The following is a 20,874-nucleotide window of genomic DNA, read 5'->3' as shown; positions in this document are numbered from 1 at the left end:
TGTGGATCTGCGGACAAGAAGGAGAGAGGGTGACACTGGTCCTGACTTGAGCTTCTGAAGCCTCAAAACCCTGTCCCTGCGATACACTTCTTCCAATGAGGCCACACCTTCTCCAACAAGGCCACACCTCCAATAATGCTACTCCCTATAAGTCTCTGGTGGTCATTTTTATTCAACCCATCACACAAAGTTTAAGTGGGATTTGAGATACAGAAATAATTAATATGTGCAAAAGTCACACAGTTGCTTTGTTTGTTTTGCTTCTGGGGGATCTTGTTTTTCATCTTTCTGAGATGGGGATTCTGCTATGTAGTCAAGTCTTGACTTCAAGTCTGGATCCTTTTATCTCGGCTTCCCAAGTGGTGGGATTATAGGTATGTGTCACCAAGCCTGGTTTCATCTTGCTAAAATACTGTTTCCATCACGTTTGTTTGTCAATGGGATAAAATCTTAACAGAAAAGAGGAAGACTGAATTTGTAATTAATAATTACTACCAGGTTTGTTGGCCCTTTTGTTAAATTTTAATCATTTCAAGATCAAATACTCTCACATGAAGAAAATCTACAGTGCCCTTGTCTGCTAAGTAAAAAGACAACATTCTACTGTAATTTGGACCTGGATAATGTATTATTGTAATCCAGGTAGTAATGATTGATTAAAATAAAGGAAGGTTGCATGGGAAAATGATGCATTCATAGCTAGCACATTGTCTAACATTGTAAGCTGACATTCCAACGTTCAAAATCTTTGAACAACTCTGACTTAGGACATATATCTCTATCATCTATCTATCTATCTATCTATCTATCTATCTATCTATCTATCTATCTATCTTCTATATAATTGAATATATATATTATTTATATATGTATTATATATTATTTCACAGCTTTTACTAGCACCACTAATATTTATCAAATGAAAATTTTCATCTAAGGTTTGAGGCCATTCCCATCAATTGTATTAAAATTCTTCCGTTTCTTGGATATATTTCCCAGATTATTTTCTAGTTCCCGTGATAAGCTCACAAAATGATGATATTCACAAATTATCATAATCAAACATCCTGATGATTTAAAGATGACTAAAATGCTATGTATTAGCCAGGAGATGGTGGTGCACGCCTTTAATCCCAGCACTCGGGAGGTAGAGGCAGGCGGATCTCTGTGAGTTCAAGACCAGCCTGGTCTACAGAGCTAGTTCCAGGACAGGCTCCAAAGCTACAGAGAAACCCTGTCTCGAAAAACCAAAATAAATAAGTAAATAAATAAATAAATAAATAAATAAATAAAATGCTATGTATTTCCCCCTAACCATTTGTTTTGTTAGTTCTGGCGGTGGAGTACTTCATATACTGGAGCTGGTCACAGAACTAATACAGCACTCATCAGGCTCCACATGGCAATAGCTTCCAATTCCTTATCCCCTTAGCAGTCCAAACCAAAGATTTTGTTATGGTACTTTTTATGTACTTTTGCTACAAATTTCCACTATGCCATGAGAATTATTATTTCATACTTCAATTTCAATTCTCCTTTAAATAAAATAACCAAGACAAGAAGAGAAGCTAAGAAAGTGTTAGTCCTAAATGAACTGTACTTTTGACATTCCTAACCTTCCAGAGTCCTGTCATCTGAGAAACCAAGAATCAGTGGAATGAGAATGTTAAGTTATCTAAAAGTTCCTAACTTCAAATGAAGCCTATTTAAAAGTTCTGTCATACTTCATTGGCTCTTACCAAACCAAAATGGAAAGTTAGGAACCATGGTGAGATCACCATGAGGAAAGAAAGCCTCCGGCATTAACTATCTGATGAAGTATAATTGGACAAATCATTCATTTCCTCTTAAGGTACCTGTCACATTCTTCTAAATTATAGTCAGGAATCTATTTCTTGGACGATTTAATAAATTCCCTTAAGATAGAGGCATTGCCTAGAATAACATATTGTGATATTTGTAGAATAAATGGAATATTTTAACCACTTTTGCACACTCCTCTTAGCTATTGGACTCTCCAGAAAGAAATCAATAAAAACCACTAATACAGACTGAATGCTGCAGCATGCAGCCACTCTGGGAGGTTTGGAATTTTGTCAGAAGTAAGCTCCTAGATTTCGCCCATCCTGGCAGCAAACAGAATGAACAGAACCAGAACAGAAATGGGAATAAAATGTGCATAAGTGGTCTTGTATACCTGCCTTTGTAAGTTTGGTGTTTTAGCATATACCTAGTATCAATTCCTAATTAGTTTCTATTTAGGACATTCATTTATAAACAATTAAAATATGTACACTTGTCACATTTTCTATGTTGTAGCGACAGACATCAATTTTTTCCTTTTACTCCATAAATCAGGTTTTTACATTATTACCCAGTAGACTGAGAAAAGTGCTTTCACAGTGCAAATATCACCCTTCCCTCTTTTATGTTGCCTCTGGTGTTCACTCACAGGTGATAGTATTTGCCCTTTATCCAGTTTCTATTATGTACTGAAATTTTTTTCATACTTGAATTGGATTATTTTTAACAGGTAGCAAGTTAAAGATTATGTTTGGTTTTTCAACTGAGAAGTTACAGTATATTCTTCATAAATTTACAAGATGTATTACCCAGAGTTGTCCCAAGAAACAGAACCAATATGATGAGTATTTTATATATAAATAAAAATGACATATATAAGTCAAAGCACAAAACTTCAAGTGAATGTACAAGATTCTATTGGCTCTTGTTAGTGGTCCACGAACCAAGACATACCCAGTCTATGAAACAGAAAGTTGCTCCTATGACTTAAACAGAGAGGGTAAGTTTTACAGACATAAGAAATCAAGGAAACAAGGGCCAAGGATCAAATATGGGCTTGGTTGGTTCAAGGTTACGTTCATTATAACATATATGTGTTAGTTTGAAAGAAAACGGGTCCCAAAAGGAGTAGCAATATCAGGAGGTGTGGTCTTGTTGGAGTATGTGTGATCTTGTTGGAAGAAGTGTGCTACTATGAAGGCAGGCTTTGAGGTCTCATATATGCTCAAGTTACATCCTGTGTCTCAGTCTACTTCCTCTTGCCTGCACACCAGCAGCTCCTTCTCCAGCATCATGTCTGTCTTCAGGACACCATGCTCCCTGCCATGATAATAATGGACTGAAATTTTACGTGACTCCCCTCAGTTAAATGCTTTCCTTTATAAGAGCTGCCACAGTCATGATGTATCTTCACAGCAATAAACCCTAACTAAGACAAAATGTAACATTACAATACAGTTTTGTTAGTTTACTAGGGTTTGACCATCATCTCCATCCCTGTTTTCCAAAAGATGTGATCTTGCATTTAAAGAACTCTATCCTATCTACTTTTGATTTGGTACCTCAAAAGGCCAACCCAGGATTCCTCCCCCCCCCAGTTACTCACTAAATGAAGTTGCAATCTTGGGGAAAGAAAGCATTAAGGATTATTTCCAGATGAGTTTCAACTATATTTCCAGCTCCCCTCTAAACATCAGTTAGGGTAGCATGCAGGAGCTCAGAATCCTCCAAAGCCATGCCCCTGTGGTTATCTTCCCCAACAGGCTAGTTTGTGTTCTTTCTGCCTTCAGCTCTGCCTGTTTCTCCATTTCTCAACTAAGCTTTCCTTAGCACTCCAGCCATTCTCCTTCCCTCTGTCACTGAAGAGTGTAATTAATGTCTGCTTTTTCCAATGCAGAATAATCCCTTATTTACGCATTCCTCTCGTCCCTCAAAAGGGAGTTCCAAAATCAAAGGCAAAATGTCTACTCCTCCGAAAGACTGCTCGGTAGTCTGCAACATAGATGCTCAATAAATGTTCACTATCTGATGTAATGAATGAACTAGAGAAGGAAACCGCAGTTTCTGGGGGGTCTCACGGTGAGTAACCTAGTCCTGGAGTTGCTCTTCAGTTTTCAAACCCCGCCGTCCAGAATCCCCGCCCACTCCTCATGGGCCTTGGGAAAGGGAGGGCTCTGCGCATGCCCCGTATCCAGGGCAGCCTCCGGGAGCGCCTCCCGGCCCCTCCTGGCGCCTGGGCGTGCGTTCACGGTCCCGGGGAGCGTGCCCTGCGTGCGGGTGCCCGCCTAGCCCGCCGGGCTCCGGATCCTTGAGTGCCCGGGCTGGGCCTGCGGAGCGGGCACCTGGTGGACGCCGCGAGCGGCGGTAGCGTCCGAAGCCACGCAGACGGCGGACGGTGAGTGCGGGCGAGTGGCGGCGGCTGCGCGCGTGCGCGGCGTGGGCCCAGGCTGGGGCTCGCGCCCGGAGGCGGGAGTGGCCGAGCTGGGGGCGCGGGCGGCGGCGGGTGCGGGGTGCGAGCTCCCGGGGCTATGGGTGGGGTGCAGGGCCAATGGCCAAGACCGGGGCGGCCGAGGCGACTCCACCGAGGGCGGAGCGAGCCGGGCCGCGACCGAGCTGGTGCCGTGGGCCAAACGACCTCGGTGGGGGCGGAGGTCCGGGACAGGGTGGCGGCCACCTGCCCAGTGCAGGGCCGAGTCCGACCTGAGCCGACCGTGAGCACCGAGGGGCCCGAGCAAACTTCCCCCAAGAAACTTATTGGGGCGTGGCCGACGGGTCCCGGGCTTGGGATTCTGGGGACCGCGCCTTGCCTTTTCGCCCTGGTTCCTGCAGGTGCGTCCTGGAGGGGTCCTGTTGCTGGTGCTGTAGGTCCTCCCAAGTTCCGAGTGCTTTGCAGGGCCCGTTCGCTCTAACATAGATGTTGAAGTTTGCTGGCTTGATTGTTTGCTGTCTTGGGAAGAAAAGATTCTCACTGCCTTTATCTCAAAGAAAGTATTGTTAGGAAGTGCTGCCTAGTCTGTGTGTCAAGCTGTCTATTGTCCCATGTGCTGGTGCAGAAGGCTAGCTAGTTCTTTTTATAATCTTAAAAAAGGCCAATGGATATAATTAGGCTTTTTCTTTTTGAAATACTCCCGCCACCTCTAAATCCTGCCCTAGGATAGTTCCCAAACTTGTCTGTGCGGCAGATTGGCTGGCAAGTTTTAAAACTAACCGTGCTTCCATTGCAGCGTGGACTAGTTCATACACAAGGCATTGATTTGTTAAAAAAAAAAAAAAAAAAAAAAAAAAAAAAATTCGCTTGCAATTCTGAGAATAGTAGAGTTCAGAGACACGCGTTGGATAAGAGAAAGTCAAGACTAGTTTTACAAAGGAGTAGCATTCGGTTTGTAATTGCTGGGCTGAAAACTCTAGTTTATTCTTCCCTGTCCGGAACGCACAACTGTGTGTTGTTTCCCACCAGCAAGGGAGAAAAGTTTCCCTAATGGTCAAACTTGAGCTAGAATATTTGACTGTGGTGTTTAGAATTCCTGTTGGAACTACTAGTGCACCCGTTCGGTCCCTTGTTAGAGCCGCGTGGTTATTTCATTTTAATCGTTCCTCCCAACCCGACGTTGGGCCCGATGTTTAATGTAACTTAGTCTCTGGGAGATTATCCCTTAGGCTTCTGGTGTTGACTCTAAAGGGTTACCGTCGGTTCCCAGAGCAATGGGTCCTCCAGGGGAAGTGGGCGGGACTTCTTACCACTGGGTCTAAAAGGGATTCCTCTGAAGTTTTTGATTCATAGTCCTCAGTGAGGGAAAGGAGGAGGATTTCTCTTCTAGGCTTCCTTTCTGGGATAATTACAGATTGGCATGGAAGGATACTTCTCAGGGCTACATTTTCCTCCCTGAGTCCACCGGTCCTTATGCATTTCCCAAATACTCATCTCATTTATCCACACTTTGATTTGTTTAGCAAAGTTCCATGTTCCTGACATCCTTCCTTCCACACACACACACAGACTTGAGAATTGTGGACGGTGTTTTTTAAAGCACTAAGACATTTTTATGTTCAGCAGTTTATAAACCTGAAATAACCCACAGCCATGCAAAGCCAAAAGGAAATGAGAGAAAAAAAAAAGAAAGAAATAGAAGACAACATTTTGTGAGAAAAAAAATGGCGCTGTCAGCGTTTGAAGTTGTTTGATTCCTAGGTGTTTCCTCAGAGGAGCTTCAGAATCCCAAAGCACTTGTGTAATGTTATCCTTTAAAAGTGACAGAGGGAGAGGCAGGGAACTCCTTCCTTCTCCAGCATTCAGAGTCAATGAAAAACCACTTGTGATAACAGCAGGACAGAAACCCGTTGCTTGTGCATTTCAGACTTGGTGTCTTGAAATCTTTTGAGCTTCTTTGTATGCATTGAGTGTAGTGGACCCTGTGTGTCACTGGGGTTGTGTTGATTCCGAACATGTCTTGGGCATCCTCTCTTTTGTTTCTGTGTGCTAATTGAGTTTCTGTTAACTTGCCATCGACTGAATTCTGCAAATTGGCCGCTCAACTGTGAGAGGGAATGGTGATGGGACTCTGTAATCTGGACCTGGAAACCTCATGGTGCTGAAGTAGGATTTTTTTTAAAAAAAAAAAACATCACATTCTTTTCCACCACACACTGAAGAACTACTACTCTATTCCAGTAAAAGATCCTTGAGCACAGGTATTCATGTGCTGTCATTGATAGATGCTTTTGAAAAGTTAGTTGCTACCATAGCTGAGAATTTCTGTTGCTTCCAGGGCTTTTTAAGCATCTTAAAGCAAACAGCACTTACCTTTATTTTCGACTTTTGGAGATACTGCAACAAATGTAAGGAAAGTAAGATCGTAGTCACTTTCCCCTGGCCGTCATCGGCTGCTAATTGCTTTCACTTCCAGTTAGTTGTCCTGCTGAGACAAGGTTGACTTGTGAATGTTTGTTTGTCTGTGGAAATGGCCTCACCAAGTAGCCCAGGCTTGCCTGGAACACATTGTGTATTCCAAGCATCCTCCTGCCTCAGCTTCCTGAGTACTGGGATTATAGGCATGTGCCATCATTCCTGGTGTAAGCACTTTTAAATAAAACTTTTTATTTAGTTTTAATATCTCAAATGTCTCCTCTTATTTGAAAATAAAATTTTTATGATGGATATGCCCATTTGCTTGAGTTTTATTTATTTTGAGTTTTTGTTTGTTTTTTTTTTAAATACTAAATTCCATTTTCAACTTTTGAGAATATGCTATTAGGTTCTCAGGTTGCAAAGCCTAGATTGTCCTTGCTAGGTGGCCTTAATTACTTAACGTTTAAATCTCCTTTCTTGGGATAAGGAATAAACCAGATAGAAGAAGGCCAGCAGAATGGCAGAGGATATGGGCTCAGCGCAGTCCTAAGAAACTGGCCCAGCCCAGGTCAATGCCCTGTGTGCAAGTCTTAGCGTCTGTGATTTCCTTCGGCTAGATTTACAGCTCAAGAAGCAGGTGAACTCTTTTATGGTTCCTGAAAATTGTTAGCTTGTTTTTGTGCTGACCTGTTCCTTCCTTACCTACTTTGTGGTCAAGTGTTCCAGCACTCCAGTGTTCAATCCTCCCAGGTTTTCTGTAAAGACTCACTTAGTTTTAACATTGAAATTAGTAATTTATTGCTTTGGGAGTTGTCGACGCTAGTTCCATTCCTGCTTTTAAATGGTGATTTTTTTTTAAAGCGAGTTATAGACATGTCTTATTTAAAAAATATTGTGAGATTGTTTCAAATATATAGTTTTAAAATTATTTTTGCTTTGGTTTTGGGTATTTTGAAGCAGAGTTGGGATTTATTAAAAGCTGCATATAGCTGTTCAGAGCAGGGTTCACGAGGGGAGATGCTCAAAGTCCTATTTGAAAGTGTAAACGTGGGCTCCTCTCAGAAGGGTCACTTCATTATTCATGGTCATTTATGTTACGGTGTTTTCCTGATAACAAAATACTTCCATTAAAATATGTTTAACCCGTGTTACTACTTATTATAACGTACAGCACTTTATTATCACAATTTTATGTCTCCATCTTTTTTGCCCTTAATGTTTTTTTTTTTCTTATAAACAGTTATGTTTCACATGTCCAGGGGTGACATAAATCTTCAAAAACGTTGAAGGGTTTGAATATTAGCCTTTCCTCATCTACACACCAATCCCAAATGTTAATGCCCAAGTCTTTGATTTAGAATACGTAGAAATATGGTAGATCAAATCACATGCATGATTCAAGAAATCCTTCTATTTGTTCTTTCAGATAAAGGTGCTAGATTTACATTAATCTGCACAAAGTTTTAAATGTCTACCGAACTTGTAATATAAGTGGCCTCCTATGCCAGTCCTCTAGTCTGTCTCCCACGTGGTAACTGAATGACGATGAGGACGTGCCTGCTCCCAGGTGTGGCTGAGGAGAAGGTTTATTGTCCAACAGAGGGAGAGCACCGGCACAGAGACATCTGGAAGGGAGGGAGGGAGGGAGGGAGGGAGGGAGGGAGGGAGGGAGGGAGGGAGGAAGGGAGAACCAGGAAAGCAAGTGGGAACCCCCTGTGGCCAAAAAGGCCAAGGTAGTACAGGAATCAGAGGTGGGGGGGAAGGGAAGCCTATTCCCTGGGCTGGAGAGGTTTGGAGTGGGGGCAGGGCGAGAAGTAAGAGGAGATGCCACAGTACTGAGTGAGACTTGTCCCAGAGACCTAGCAGTAACCAGTGTGTACTGTTGGTTTTTGCCTTGTGGATTCTCTGACTCTGCTGTTGGGGTTTTCTCCTTGGACTGCCCAGAGTGTTCTTTCAGTGTTCTCCCCTGAAGGCCGGTCCGGGATTCATGGAGGAATTGGCCTGGCTTTCCTCATCCTCTTGTGCAGTTACTTAAGCTTACATTTTTAATTTACTTGTCTAAGAGCATTGCTTCAGTCTTGTGGGGTTCTGAAACTGTCAGAGTGAGCCGGTGAGAAGATGCAGAGGGCATCTGGGGTTTCAGAGTTTCTTCTCAGCCTTGTTCTCTTTGTGAATCACAGCGCTTCTTGATGTTCCTCACTGCTGGGCCCTCTCAGTTGGCTAAGACTGTTGCCCATTTCCATGTGCCTCCCTCTGTGTTGATTTCCTTTTGGTCTCTGGTGCAGCCACTTTAGGTCTGTAAATCTCTGTGCCTTGTAGAAAGATCTCTCTACTATTATTTCAGTGGAATATGTGGAAAGGCTGTGATTGGATATTAAAGACTGTGAACATTCATCTTTAGAACTAGAAGACACTGCACATTTGGCAAGCTGCTGTCTTTCCAAATACTGTCGTGATGGGTGGTCAGTGTTCCTGTAGGGAGAGAGGAAATGTTCTTCAGACCTCCTGCCTGGCTCAGCAGCTCACTTTCTTGAGCAAGGCCCTGACTTCTGCTGGGGTTCTTCCTAGGGATTTATGTTTTTGTTGCTTTTGTTCTTTGTTTATCAAATTAACTTGCCAGTCTGAGGGATGGTGCTTTTGTGTATTTGTTTTATGACTGCCTCTTACTCTTTAGAGCAATGCAGTGTTCTGTCTTTGGTTTCCCACTTACACAAGCATTTGCAGATAATGACACTTATATTTACTTCTTTGTAGTAATTGCATTTTATATTTTGACTTTATGGCGAGTTGCACTGAAGTTAGCATTCACAATCATGTAAAACGCTTCTGGAGCATTGTCAATAACAGTCTTACTGTACGAACTTGTGCTTTATTTTAGTAGACAAAAGAGGAGTACAATTTTGGTTTGTCATGGTCCCATGTCAGGTCAAGGAAAATTTATCCCTTCAAATATTTTAGAGGATGATATTTGAATGTTAGCAAATGGCCATTAGCATCTATTACTTGTCATTGGCCTTTCTTAAAGTAGCCAACTGATTTGAGTCTCAGTTAACAGTTTGAATCAAGTTTGTCTCTGGGGATAATTCTTTAGAAAGTTATATTCACCAGAATACTGATATAAAACATATTCAATCACAATCATGTTTTCTTTGATGTGGGATATGAGTCAGTCGTTGGGGACTATTTGCTAGAAAGTATTCTGGGTTACTAAATTCTCACTTTGTCTATGGACAGCTTTTGAAATAATTGGCTATCTCTTCTTGAGTCACTTCTGCATTTGATTCTTGTTGAATCTCCACATCTTCATTTCCTCTTATACCTTTGGTCTTTTGGTTTTCTCATTCAGATATTTTAATGTGTGCTAGTTTTTTACTAACCTGTTATTTGGAATGAGTCAAGGCTCACTTCCTACCAACCTCAATGCAAATACTCACAATACTTTAATATATTACATTGCTCCTCTGCAATTTCCAAATGTGTGCTGTTACCTGCTCAGATAGCTGTTGTAATACAAGCGGCGGGGCTGCGTCCCCAGCACCCCGGCCGCCTGCTAGCTTATGCCCCGAAATAACAACACACAGACTGTATTCTTTTAAACACTGCTTGCCCATTATATCTAGCCTCTTCTTGGCTAACTCTCACACCTGGACTAGCCCATTTCTAATAATGTGTGTAAGCACCTCAAGGTGCGCTTACCGGGAAGATTCTAGCCTCCGTCCATCCTGGGTCGGAGCTGCCTGGGAGAGCGGAGCCTGGCATCTCTGCTCCAGAGAGCAGAGTTGTCAAGTCTGAGTTCACTTCCTCTTCCTCCCAGCATTCTGTTCTGTTTACTCCTCCCACCTATGTTTTAATCTATCAGGGCCAGCCAAGCAGTTTCTTTATTGCTTAACCAATGAAGTCAACAGATTGATATGACACTCCCACATCAGATAGCCCCACATACTTTTTTTTTCTTAATTGCCTTAAATAAGACAGTCTTAGCGAGTCCAACCTTGAAACATCTTTCTCTGTAAACCTGGTCTGTCTGCATCCCACTTCCTTTCTGGGTCTGTTCATTCTAAAACCTTTAATGTTATCTTGAATTTTGTTTCCTACTCTAGTCTGGTGTATCTACTGCTACTGACTTCAAGAGTATGTTCTGCCTTCAGCCAAGACCAAAATGTAGCTCCTTTTCTCACCTCTCTTGTCAGCATTTTTTTCTCTTTCCTGTAAACTTTTTTTAAATTTAATTTTATTTACTAGCACTTATTTATTTTATATACTGACCACAGTTTTGCCTCCCTCCTCTCCTCCTGTCCCTTCCACCTCCCATGTATCCCCCTCCCCATCCACAACCACTCCATCTTCATTCAGAAGGAACAGGCCTCCCATGGGCATGAACATAGCATGGCACATCAGGTTGAGGTAGGACCAGCCTCCTTCCCCTGCATCAGGACTGGGTGAGGTAATCCAGCAAGGGTGACAGTTTCCCAGAAGCCAGCTAAGTGCCAGCGGATCTCACTGCTAGGAGCCTTATGAACAGACCAAGCTACACAGCTGTCACACACATGCAGCGGGTTCTTCTGGTACTATTGCCGTGGCCTTCCAAGGTTAAACCTAGTCCTCTTTCATTGGCTTGTCTTTATCACCATAACTCCCAGAATGATCTCTTGTGCCCTCTCCTGTCCTTACCTCCTTCGCTTTTCCTCTTTAGTGCTGAAGGTTGTACCCAGGGCTTTGCACGTGCTAGGAAACTGCTCCGCCACTGATCCACATCCTCCATCCCAAAGTGATCTTTTGCAAATTTCAGTCAACCAGGCTTAAAAATCTCCAGAGCCCTGTGTGTCACATAGGCCAGATTCTTTGTGATTGACATTGCTCCCACAATTCAGTTCCCGCTAACTCTGACCTGTTCTCCCATTTCTCCCCTCATACTCTCACTCCAGCTGTTCATCCTTCTTTGCTGACCCTTGAATACAGTAAGCACATTCCCATGCTAAGTCTATGTGCTGTGCTTTCCCTCTGCCTGTAATATGATGCACACCCCTCATCCAGTTTCCCGGAGAAGAAGGTGTTGCTGTCCTCCTTGCTTTCGTCACTGTAGCCACTATGTTAGTTTGCTTAGATCGTAGCCTCAATCTGGGTTCTTCAAATACAAGAATGTCTTAAAAACTCTCTCTTTCCTTTTTATATGACAAGAGAGTGTCCTCTGACCTTCACATTCGTACTGTGAAACCACACACACACACACACACACTAAATTAAATGTCATCCAGATTTTAAATCATGATGTGATGCCCTTGAGACATACAGGAGCCCAGTAGCTGTTATGTAAATCCAAAGTTAAAGAATTTTTCTATTCCTTATTTTTTTTCTCAATATGTATTTAATTTCTTATATGTATTAAGGCTTAATTTTTTTCCCCTGTGGATTTTATGGGAAAGAGTAATCTGCATATTCAATTAGATAGCGTGAATATTTTAGCCATGATTTTTATGCACAGAAACAGTATGCTGGAACAGCATTGTTCTGATGACTTTGCCTATTCGTTGAAACTGGCTTGATCTACATTTTCTTATTAAGAAAACTTAGCAGGTTACAGCTCATTTTATATTGAATTCTGAATCATCAGCACTGTTGACCAAAACTGAAAGGAAAGATCTTTGTGATATGAATCATGTTTCCTGTAGGTTCAATAATGGTAGTCCAGTTGGAGGATACTCCTTGTGCCAGGTCTACACTTTGTTCAGGGTGTCTTGCAGGTAATTGCTGCTCTTGTGAAAGGTTTTATCTATCTATCTATCTATCTATCTATCTATCTATCTATCTATCTATCTATCTTTGTGCTGGGAAGGGGTTGAACATGGGGTCTCCTGCTTGTTATGCAAGCACTCTGCTACTGAACACTCTTTCCAGCCCTGTGCAAATTTTTGGTATTACTATTTTTTAATCTACTTATTTTATTATTTTGTTTGTTTTGAATTGCCACTTCATTTCTCTGTGTCTAGTTTTTTTTTTGTTTGTTTGTTTTTATAAGTCATGTTCCCACTCATTAGTGGAGGACTAACTTTAGCCCTTGGATGCTATTATATTTTGAATCTCCGCATAAAGAAAAACTCCTGATGCCAACCACTACCTATTTTTCATGTTTGTTAGTGTAAAATATAAGCAGTTTAAAGTCAAAATATGTTTAATGTGACTTGGGATGATCTACATGCCCAAATGGCCTGGAAATCCGTTAAGTCCTTAACTGGGAATATAGTGGACAACTCTCCCCAAATGTTACTCGGCATTAGAAATGCTAACCAGGCTCCTAGAAGCACCTTTTATGGAGGAGGGCTCAGACTTCAGGGAGCTGCTGGCAGCTGGCTGCATCTCATACAGGGCCCTTCCCCATTCCTGTCCTGTCTGTGTAGACAGGGATGTGTGCACACCCACTCTGATAGCTTAGGGCCATAAGCCCCTTGTGTGCCCGAAGCTGGAGAGTGTCTTTTGGAAAGTGGACTGTTCTGAATGTAGCCAGCGATGGAGAGAAGAGTGTACAGTCAAGGCATCCCCCCATTCCCTCCAGATGACATCCATGGATAATAATTAATGTTTATATCTCCTTTATTTGAACCGAAGTTCCAGTTAATTTACTACTTACCATTCAGTAAGTGTTTCTGTGGGATCCATTCATGTATCCCTGAAGTATCATGTATCATGAAAATCTCCCCACAGCTTACCTTAGTCCTGAGCAAGTGACTCTGGCATGTCCTCACTGGGCAGGATATACCCGACTATGTGAAAGGTCGTTGTTGGTTTTTATTTATTTTTTTAAATTGCCATGTAGAGTTCCAAAAAGTGTTGGTAAACTTCTGTACCTCTATCATGCTACACTATTAGATCTTCTTGTCCTTTGGGTGGATCTTTTATCATTATGTGGTTTCGTTGATAGACATCCCTTTTTTAGTCTGCATTGTGGTTAGAAAACAGCGATTCACTGACTTATGTAAATCTTTCAGATGCTGGCACTTTTCATTCTGTAGTTTCAAGAGATCGTATAATACTACAGCTGCTTTTGTTGTAGCAGTGTTTAGTGCTGAGAAGTTTTCAGATTCTTGGTGTCAGAATCATAGTTTCCAAAATTTGATTTTTGCCCAGAGGCTTGAATTTTACCACCAGCAATAAATATTGTCAGTTTTTTCTTGAAATGCCAGATAGGTTTCTTTTTGAGAAATTGTCTCCCAGAGTCTTGATAAGCACGCCTTGCTCACTCTCCAGTAACAATGACTTGCAAAGCCTGCAGGTTTGACTTGCACAAGTTTCAAGATGCTTCACTCAAGGTGACCATTCTCTTTCAGGTTCATCAGAAGCACCTTGTGCAGGCTTTAGAAAGTTGTATACTCAAGTGTTGGATTTATTAAATGAACGATTTTTGCTGTGTCTTCTCTCACATTTCCCCATGAAATACTGCCTTGATGATCGCTGAGGAATATAGAATTGTGTTAATCTTCATTCACCCAGGCTGTTTACCAAATGCCCAGATACCCCCTGTTTGTGGCTGGGAAGAATGCAGAAGGTAAAGTGATTTACTATGACCTCCTTCAGTCTGTCTTCCTTCTTCATTTTAGGGTACCCTGGGGTAACCTTCCACAGGCTTCGCGTGATAGTGAAAAGGAAGAGTCAGGCTGCGGGCCAGTCCTCTCCTTTGGAGTTCCCTGTTCTTTCAGTCTGTGATAGATAGCTCTCCTGTGGAGACTTTCAGTTCTGCATCACTGCTGCCAGATGTTGCTCTGGGACTCTCTGTTGCTGGTGCCCACTTGTGACACTTCCCTAAGCAGTGCAGTTCAAATTCTTTAAGATACTTGATGCTTTTAATAAAACAGGTGCATATGGAATATATTTACCGTCTACCACCTCTCAGAAGTATATTTTCATAGCCAGGAAACTCTGTTGGAAAATTCAAGTAGCATTTAGTTTGTTGTTTGGTTTTGCCAGAATAAAGTTCATATTCCCCCAGTATTGGGAGGGACTGTGTAGGCTGGGCTGAGCTGCATGGCCGCCTTCTTCCCCCTCCTTCCATATACCGGACTGCTTGACACAAGTGCCTAGAGCAAGATCAGATTGCCAGCACTGTACTTTTCTGCTTGTGTTAGGAGAGAGTCTTCCATGAGACCTTGCGAGGGTGGTTGTTTGCCGCTGCGGAGGCATGAGTTTTTGAACTGCCCTATTCACACAAGCCTATTTCGTTGCTTTGTTTGAAGATTTGTTTGAAGATTGGGTGTGTCTAATGTAGTGGAAATTCATCCATTCAGTGTTAAATACAGATGAAACACATTTCAGAGCCACAAAAAGTCTTCTTAATTATCATTTTTTTGAACTATTCATATACACTGCTTCCCTCCTTTCATGTGAATTACAGAATTTATCTTCCTTTCCAGTTCATTAAATCACTAAAATTCTCTACTGTGCTATAAATAAATATGCTTGACCATGAATCGGGTTTGGTTGAAAGCAGTTTGTCCCTGTAAGTGATCCCAGTTAGCCCACACTTCTCCTTGAATGTCTGCATTGCGTTAAATGTTAGACTTCCAATAAACCAGAGTCTTACTTTAAGCGCATGCAGGGGCTTGCTTTAGATTGAGCTCTGTTATTTTCAGTTGCATTAGCTACAAGCTGATATAGTATTATAAGCTGCAGTTGTGCTTGGACTTGTCTGGGAGAGCCTCAGGATACATTTAATAGCTCTCTGTGTTCTTTACCGCTGTGCCTAGTTTAAGCTTGCAACAGACAGTTGGAAACACTTAGACCGCAGTCTCAGGCCATTTTACCACAAGATCAGTTGCACTGCACAAATTTAATATAGAGTGCTAATTGGACTTGGACACGTTGGGCCTGAACTTTGCTCTTATGTAAGCAGACAATGCCAGGTGTGTGGGTGTGACCTGTTAGCTCTAGATAGAGCTGTGAGATGCAGCCCTAGAGACTGGTTTTTTTAATCTGGTGCCATAAGCAGGGTGGTAGAGTTGGATATGGAGAGCAGAGCTGCCAAGGAGACCTAGATTTGAGGTATCCTCCGAACTGCAGGGTGAAGGATGGGGTGAGCCTCTGATCCCTTTACAGAAAAATAGGGCTGTGACGATGGCAGGACGCAGCAGTGTCATTTGTTCTGTGAAGAAAGAAAATAACAAGTCACCAGAGCCACAGTGAGTCAGAGTGGGGCGAGGGATCCAGAACACACTGGAGGTCGTACAGCTTGGGTGGGTGCTTGCTGTGTGCTCCTGGTGTGCAGGCGAGTCCATTTTCACTGTGTTCTGATAGTCTTTTTGAAGACCATCCCAGTGCAACTGAGATTTGGCCACCTGCCATTTAATAAACATCTCTTTTTGTCCATTGTTGATGTTATTTTAAATTTTACTAGAGGATATTAGTATAAGCAAATAGTGAATCCTTAGTAGTTCCGTGACTTGCCCACAGCTGCCTGAGCAAAGAGAGTTCTCTGAGTTAGATAGAAATTTTGTTCTGTCTTGAGCCTAGGCTTGGCTTTGGTCTGATCCCAGTTGTCTCTACACTGGCATGATCTCCTATTAGCCCATACAGCTGTAAAGTATGGTAAAATGTCTCTCGGTGTATTGTTAGGAAAAATTAAGAGTTCCCCCTTTGAAGATGTATGTTAACTTCAGTGGCAGGTCAGGGCCATAACACATGCTTCTGCCTGAGGGTTGTGTGATTGAGGTTGGGAAACCCAGACCTAAGAACAGATTTTCAGAGTCCTGACTTTGGGAAGTGAGGGCGCCCCCTCTTTTTTTTTTTTTTTTTCCTTTGATTCCTTTGATTCCTTTGATTCCTGCCCTGGAACTCACTCACTCTGTAGACCAGGCTGGCCCTAACTCACAGAGATCTGCCTGCCTCTGCTTCCTGAATGCTGGGATTAAAGGTGCGTGCCACCACAGCTCAACAAGTGAGACAAATTTTAAGAGCAATTAGGTTATTTTATCTTTAGCTCTGTGTAGTAGAAGCACTGACCCACTTAACTAGTAAGTATCCTTATCACAAAAAACAAAACTCACTGAGTATATTATTAGATTTACACTTTTGTTCCAAATACCTTATTTTCTGGTTCTAATATAGGAAATCAAATTAAGTAAAGAAACTCCTCAGCGTCCTTTCGCTTTACAACAGCAAGTGAGGTGGGAGCAGCAGAAGGTGTATCACCAGTGCACCTTATTTCCCATGGCAATTGGAGGCTTTCTGAATGTTCCTTGGTGTTGATGTTGGTAAGGTTACACAGGTGTTTACAGTACCCTGTACCTTGGGGCGTGTCTTTAGCAACACACCTGAGAAACTGCACTCTTTAAAGTTAATCAAAAGGTCATCAGGGCAGGGCAGATGCCTTAGTGATTAGGTGTGCTCTTTGCTTTTAGGGAAGGCCTGGGTTCAGTTCCCTGCAACCGTATGGCAACTTACTTTAACTTTAGTTCCAGAAGATCCAGTGCCATCTTCTGGTATCTGGATACCTACGTGCATATGGTACACAGAAACTTAATACAGGAACATGCGTGTACGCACACACTCGTCCACACAGAGATCTTAAAATTAATTAAAAGTAGCATAAATCACTTTTAATTTGAACTTGGAAGAGATTTTACTTTGAGCTTTTACTGGAAATTAGTTTCTACAGTGCCCCATCGATGATAGGCTTCTTTTGGTAATGCTTACATCTTTTTTATTTTATTATTGCAAACATGGGATTTTAACTAGTTCTTTCTATGTGGTTTGCTTAAAAAATAAAATTTCAAAGGTCTTCCTGGTGTTGCTTTAAACAGTGTAAAGTGTGAGATAATGTTTTGAGCAGTGCTTCTGTGTGATGGGAGAGGGTAAATTGAAGGGATAGAACAGAGTGCTGCCTGTTTTTGTGCTTGAGTGAGTAGGGAACAGCACACATTTGGGTTGCGTTGTTTTTAGGATTCTCGTGTTTTAGGAGCTTTTCACTGAGTAGAGTTTGTGACAGATTTGGAATCCCACTATTAATCACGACTGGCACAAAATAACTATCAAGTGGTTCAGGAACCGTCTGCATTCTGAGAGCATTCAGAGAATGAGAATTCACCTGCTCATTGGAGCAGGGTGTCTCTCCCAGCACAGTCACACGTTCTCTCGTTTGTGAGTGACATGGGCGTCCTTCATGAAGTGATCTGATTGTGATGTTCTTGGTGATTCTCCTAACACACGGTGGAGATTAAATCCTTCAGAGTAAACAACCGTCTTGGTGATATACTCATTTTCTTCTTTTTTTTTTAATTAAAGAGATCTCAGGCCCTAAGATTTCTTTGGATAAATTGTTTTCAAGTCCATAGTAAGAGTCGTCTAGGGGAGGGGTGTGTGGTCGTTATAATAATGTTTCTTCCTTTTAACCTGTTAATACAGAGTCTGTTTATTTGAATATATGCAGCGTCTTTTAAGGACTCATTTCACCCCCAGCTTTTACTTTATACAATTGTTAATCTTCAATTGATAACTATCTCTAGCAACTGTTACCCAGTGAGTGGTTGATTATCTGCTGACTTCTTTTACTTGCATGCAGGGATGTTTTCCATGCCTGGCAATGGAAGTTCTCACTTCAGGATTCCATCTACATTTTCCACCATATCAGTGGTTGTCATAGTAGCCGTCTCAGCTGAGAATTGTGATTTTATACTTTATCAAATGCATGCATGGTGAAAGTACAATTGTTCTAATGTAGGTCAGCCAGCATTCTAAGCCCTCATCTGGTCTGATTAAGGGCATATAGTTCTGTTGCGTTGTATAAATGTTACATTATTTCACTGACTTCAGGGTACCATGAATTATAAAATATATACTACAAGAAAAAAGGTTTAGTGGTTATAATCATTAGATGCTGTCTTTTAATCATTAGAATCCAGATTAAAGTGTATGTATGTTTTTGGGAGAACTTAGTGAAACGTTGCACATGTATTTACACTTAATTTTATTGTAATAAATAAATAAAAAGGAAACTGTCTGGTAATAATTATTTCTGCAATATATAAATGTTTTGCTTATGTGCTGATCTATCTATATGCATGTCTTTGTAGGTGCCTATAGATGGCTAGAAAGGGACATCAGATCCCCTGGAACCACTCAGAGTGTGTGCTGGCAACCGAATTCTAGTCCTCTAGACTACCAAGTGCTCTTAGCCACTAAACCATTTCTTCAGTCAATTAGTAGAATTTAAAAAATTCTAGACATCTAAAGATTTATATACTCTAAAGATTATTTAGAGTATGTAAACCTTGGTGATAGATTACCTTTCTATCAAGATTTCTTAACCTTTACAAAATAATATATGTTGATATTTCTTAAATGGCTGTCTACAGAATATCATATAATACATCTTAAATACTCGTTTTCAACGTTATTTCATTTCATGTATGTCTGAGTAATTTCAGATTTAAATGAGTTGTTTAGTATTCTAGCAAGGTATGTACTGCGATACAATGTTTCAGGGCTGTAATTATTGGGTATGTTAAATGCTGTATAGGGTTTTTAAAAGAATTGCTTCTATTTCCTGAGAATTGGTGTATTCTAACTTTGGGTGCTCTCTCCCTTACCCAGATTTTAAGGTTAGCTGGAGTTCTTTCTAAAGGAGGTGACTTACTAAATTAGCCATCATCTGTTTCATCCTCCTAGACAGCTGAGGCACACTTCGCCCAAAGGCTTGTATTAGGTGTCCTGACCCTTGGTGATAGAGTTCCAAGGGGTTAGTGTGAGCATTGTCAGGTGACTAAATGGCTGCTTGCAGCTTCAGGCTTTGTCGTAGGTACCTTGGGGCACTACAGCACTTGCCTCTGATTGAAGTCTGCAGACATGTGGCCTGCAGTGTTGGCTCTAGGTGTAGATTTGGCAGGAACAGTGCGGGATTCTGACATTGCTGTGGCTCTGCTCAAAATACATAGTTCAGAGACTTGAAGAATCAGAGCAAGCTGCAGAGTAACCTGGCACTCGTGCGGCCCACAGGTGGGGCCAGAGCGTGCCTGGAGAGATGCAGCGCCAGCAGCTGTGCTGCATAAAGACGGTGCAAGGCTGGGAAGGGAGACTGCCACTGCTTTTGTGTTTGGGTTGAGTTCATCATAAGTGATGTTTCTTCCGCTTGAGTCCAATTGCTGCTCATAGTGTGAACTTACCTTTGTAGACATTTTCAACATTTATCAAAGTGCTTTCACAAACGTGCAGTTTTGGCTTCACAGTAAACGTGAGAGGACTGAACTGTGTGAAATTAATTATTCTGTTTGGCAGATGAGGAAAATGAGGCTCTCGGATGCTAAGAAGCCAATCTAAAGTCACTTGTTACTGGCGCGTGCCTTTTTCACTGTACATGTGTGGTGTTTGGCTCTTCATTTATCTCCGGATTGAGCAAGCATGTAGCATGTTTTCCAGCAGCTGCTGCTATTTTTAGGGACTGCCAGCATTTTGTCACTTATCTCTACCTCCCAGATCACAAGCATAACATTTGCTTGGTGCTGAAAGGAAAAATAAGCAAAACCCAAACAGCAGTGTATCACAGCTCATCAGGTTGAACTGTTTTGCTGTTAGGATCTGTGGCTCTCTCAGTCGATCACACTGCCCTGGCTTTTAGGTATCTTGTGGTAAGCCGTGTACAAGTCTAGACAGGAGCCTAGAGTAGAACAAGCAAAACAAGAGTTGCCAGCGTTGCTGTTGCGGTCACAGAACTCCATGTTAACCAAGAATAGCTGGTTTTCTGACTTTAGATCTACTCAGCTTCCTGGATTTCAGCAACCTCTCCGTGGCTGTTCCTTCCATAGGAGGACTTTCTAGACCCTGTCCTTTGAGCAGTCTTTCCTGATTTGGCCCAGCAGGGGTGTGGACCATGTGTCTGCATGGCTTTTGTCTTTGTGAACTCTGCACATATATAGAATAGATTAGAAATATAAATAGAGGATTATGTGTGGTGTGATTGTTGTGACACACCAGACTGAATGGGAAAAACAAAACATGGCAAGCAGACCTGCCCCCGGTTCACCTGTCACCCTACTGCCCGCTTCCAGTTCACCTGTCGCCCTACTCCCCGCACCCCAGTTCACCTGTCACCCTACTCTCTGCCCCCCCTTCACGTGTCGCCCTACTGCCCGCTTCCAGTTCACCTGTCACCCTACTCTCTGCCCCCCCCCAGTTCACCTGTCACCCTACTCCCCACACCCCAGTTCACCTGTCACCCTACTCCCTGCCCCCCAGTTCACCTGTTA

The 20,874-nt window shown here is 42.1% G+C and overlaps 1 protein-coding gene across 1 annotated transcript in view; it reads left to right on the top strand.

Moving 5' to 3' along the window:
* Positions 1 to 4,019: 4,019 nt before the first annotated feature.
* Btbd3 (BTB domain containing 3) overlaps positions 4,020 to 20,874 on the top strand; it is a 30,571-nt gene continuing 13,716 nt past the window's right edge. Inside the window, exon 1 of the mRNA XM_050134234.1 lies at positions 4,020 to 4,198. The gene's annotated coding sequence lies outside the window, so the exon portion shown is untranslated. The remainder of the gene's footprint in view (positions 4,199 to 20,874) is intronic.

This window comes from Alexandromys fortis, unplaced genomic scaffold (genome assembly GCF_014885135.2).
Source record: "Alexandromys fortis isolate MF-2015 unplaced genomic scaffold, M_Fortis_MF-2015_v1.1 scaffold_6, whole genome shotgun sequence".
NCBI lineage: Eukaryota > Metazoa > Chordata > Mammalia > Rodentia > Cricetidae > Alexandromys > Alexandromys fortis.
Note: the sequence above shows the minus strand (reverse complement) of the source record. Positions and strands in the feature narration are given on the sequence as shown.